At 41.7% G+C, this 3,786-nt stretch overlaps 1 pseudogene; it reads right to left on the reverse strand.

Moving 5' to 3' along the window:
- Window positions 1–2,714: 2,714 nt before the first annotated feature.
- On the reverse strand, window positions 2,715–2,814 carry LOC119469719 (annotated as a pseudogene).
- Between the last annotated feature and the right edge of the window lie 972 nt (window positions 2,815–3,786).

Here is a 3,786-nt window from a genome sequence, read left to right on the forward strand (position 1 = left end):
AGTCACACCAGGCCCTGCATCTGACTCAGTCTTAGTATCCATGTGAGCTTGGGCGAAGCACTAATTATCAAGTCTTCATCACTTCATTCAGAAAATGGGGCTAACTGTGGCACCTGCCTGTGATTTTGGGAGAATTCATGAAATAATATGCTTGATGTTATTGTGATCACCACAGCTATTCCAAACTATTTCACAGGGACAGTGATGGATGATGACATCACAAGATTAGAAACTGTAATGAGGTCTCTTGGGCGAAATTCTATACAAGCAAATTACTCTCTCTCCAGAGTATTCCTGCCACACTTAATTCACCATTCCCTGTGCAAAATGTGCCATCTTAATTGTCCAGGCCTTCACAGAGCTGCTTTCCCTGCCAGGAACACTCTATCCCACCCCAGCCGCTCCCCATGCCTCCACCTCTCCCTTCCCTCCCCACTCTCATACAGCTGCTCCTCATCCTCCAAACCCCGGCTTCAGTGTCACCTCATCTGGAAGCTGCTCTCGCCCTCCAGAAGTGCTTCCCATTGCACTGGACGCATGCACTATTATTTGATCACTTTTGAGTTATTGTCCAAATCTTTTGTACCTGAATAACCTGCTGCCCAGTCAGTCTCTTCCTGGACTCTAAAGTCTTTCATGGTAGATCCAGCTGGAAGTGACAAAAAGACATTCCTGAAAAATAAAAGTAGGAATGACAAGGGACATCAGTACTTAGAAGTTTTAAATGGTATGTGGAAAGCAAGCAAAATTCAAGAGCTTCTAGGAAAAACATAGGAGGGAAGGCGTTACTGGAAAATATGCTAGAGTTAATGTTCATTTTATTTTATGTTTTTGAGAAAGAATCTTGCTCTATCGCCTTGGCTGGACTGCAGTGGTACCATCACAGCTCACTGCAGCCTCAACCTCCAGAGCTTCAGCAATCTTCCAATCTAATGTTTATTTTATTTAAGAAATGCAGTCTTACTGTTACCAAAGCTGGAGTGCAGCGGTGTGATCATAGCTTACTGTAGCCTCAGCCTCCTAGGCTCAAGTGATCCTCCAGTCACACCTCCCCAGTAGCTGGGACCACAGGTGTGCACCATAATGTCCAGCTCATTTTATTTTTAAATTTTAGCAGAGACAAAGTGCCGCTATGTTGACCAGGCTGGTGGTGATCCCCTACCCTCAAGCAGTTCTCCCACCTCAGCCTTCCAAAGTGCTGGGATTACAGGTGTGAGCTGCCACACCCGGCTGAGGGGGTTAATTTTTAATGATATAAAGAGCTCAAAGCAAGTATTAGAAGGAGCCTAAATGCCTACGGTGGCTGACTGGTAAATTATAATACATCCCGTATAATAAAACATTATGCAACCATGAAAAGGATTAAGATAGATCAATAGGTATTGGCACAGATATCCATGAAATATGAAAATGACAAGTGATATCCAATTAGCCTGTATGTATCTTGAAGAATATGGCCAATTTTTTCCTGAGATAAGATGCATCTAAAGAGTGACGGAAGTTTTTCACTTCTTTATTTGAAAGTATTTACTATTTTTATAATTTAATACAAGATTAAATAAATAGATCATCAAATTAGTGAAAGACACATTAACTCTATAAATAAACAGAAAAGACATGGACAGCCCAGCCATAGTGGCTCATGCTTATAATAACAGCCCTTTGGGAGGGGGCAGTGGGAGGATCGCTTGAGGCCAGGAATTCCAGACCAGCCAGGGAAACATAGCAAGACCTCATCTTCACTAAAAATAAAAAATTAGCCAGGCGTGGTGGCATGTTCCTACAGTCCCTGTTACTGAGGTGGAAGGATCACCTGAACACAGGAGGTCAAGGCTGCAGTGAGTCAAGACCTTACCACTATATTCAAGCCTGGGCAACAGAGAGAGACTTGGTCTTAAAAAAAAAAAATATGGGGGCAATAAAGAAATAAAGCTAGCTGGGCACGGTAGCTTATGCTTGTAATCCTAGCACGTTGAGAGGCTGAGTCAGGTGGATCACTTGAGGTCCAGAGTTCCAGACCAGTCTGACCAACATGGAGAAGCCCTCTCTCTACTAAAAATACAAAATTAGCCAGGTATGGTGGTGCATGCCTGTAATCACAGCTACTCAGGAAACTGAGGCAGGGGAATGGCTTGAATCTAAGAGAAGGAGGTTGTGGTTAGCAGAGATCATGCCATTGTACTCCAGTCTGGACAACAAGAGTGAAACTTCATCTTAAAAACAAATAACAAAAAAGAAAGCTAATAAACTAACATAAGAAAATATATTAAAATGTGACAAAAATAAAGTAATATGAGGTCTTTTATTAAAAATAATCAAACAAAAAATAACTTTTTAAGTTATAATACCCTGTGCTAGCAAAGGTGCAGTGAAATGGGCATTTTTTTTATACTATTAGTGGTGTTTAAATTGTATATAAGCCTTCCAGGGTAAAGCTTGGAAATTTTTAAAAAATGATACAGTTGCTCACTATGCAGCCTCCCCCAACTCCTGGCCTCAAGCAATCCTCCCACCTCAGCCTCCCAAAGTGCTGGAATTATAGGCTGACAGCCACCATGGCTGAAAGCTGGGCAATTTACATCAAGTTTAATAAGAATGCTAATGCCCTGAGACTCACAGTAATCTCATTTCTGGAAATATCACCTTTGGATATAATTCAACCTGAACAAAAGGTCATATGCACAAACACAGGAGTAATATTTTTCTCTGTTTAAAAACATATGGAATGCTTCACAAATTTGCATGTCATTCTTACACAGAGGCCATGCCAATCTTTCTATTGTTCCAACTTTAGTATATGTGCTACTGAAGCAAGCATGAGTAATTTAAGATAGAGTGGGTAAGTGAAATAAGGAAGAGTCATGGGGAATTTAAAAAATCTATGGTATTTATAGGCACATAGTAACAGCTCAGTATATATTAGCTGCTACTTTTATTATTTTTATGGTAATTCCACTTATCTAAAAATTGTCGTTAAAAATTACCACTGTCATGGAACATCCTGTATTTAACCATATAATTGTAAAAACAGATAGAGGACAGGTGCGCTGGCTCACACTTGTAATCCCACTTTGGGAGTCCAAGGTGGGTGAATCACCTGAGGTCAAGAGTTCGAGACCAGTCTGACCACCATGGAGAAACCCCATTTCTACTAAAAAAAAAAAAAAAAAATTAGCCAGGCATGGTGGCGCCTGTAATCCCAGCTACTCAGGAGGCTGAGGCAGGAGCATCGCTTGAACCCAGGAGGTGGAGGTTCTGGTGAGCCAAGAGTACACCATTGCTCTCCAGCCTGGGCAAAAAAGAGCAAAACTCCATCGCAAAACAAAACAAAACAAAAAAAGACACAGTGGCTTGTGCCTGTAATCCTGGTACTTTGGGAGGCTGAGAAGGGCGGATCACCTGAGGTCAGAAGTTCCAAACCAACCTGGCCAACATAGTGAAACTCCATCTCTCCAAAAATTAGCTGGGAATGATGGTGGGTGCCTGTAATCTTAGCCACTCAGGAGGCTGAGGTGAAAGAATCGCTTGAACCCGGGAGGCGGAGGTTGCAGTGAGCCGAGATCATACCACTGCACTCCTGCCTCAGCAACAGAGCAAGACTCTGTCTCAAAAAACAAATAAACAAAACAACAACAAAAAAAACAGATACAAGTTGTCCCTTGGTATATGGGGGGATTGGTTCCAGCTCCTCCATTTTTGTGTATACCAAAATCCATGCATACTCAAGTGTTTGAAGTCAGACCTGTGGAATTCACATATAGGAAAAATTAGAAAACTAGTGAGTTG

This window comes from Cebus imitator, unplaced genomic scaffold (genome assembly GCF_001604975.1).
Source record: "Cebus imitator isolate Cc_AM_T3 unplaced genomic scaffold, Cebus_imitator-1.0 Scaffold792, whole genome shotgun sequence".
NCBI lineage: Eukaryota > Metazoa > Chordata > Mammalia > Primates > Cebidae > Cebus > Cebus imitator.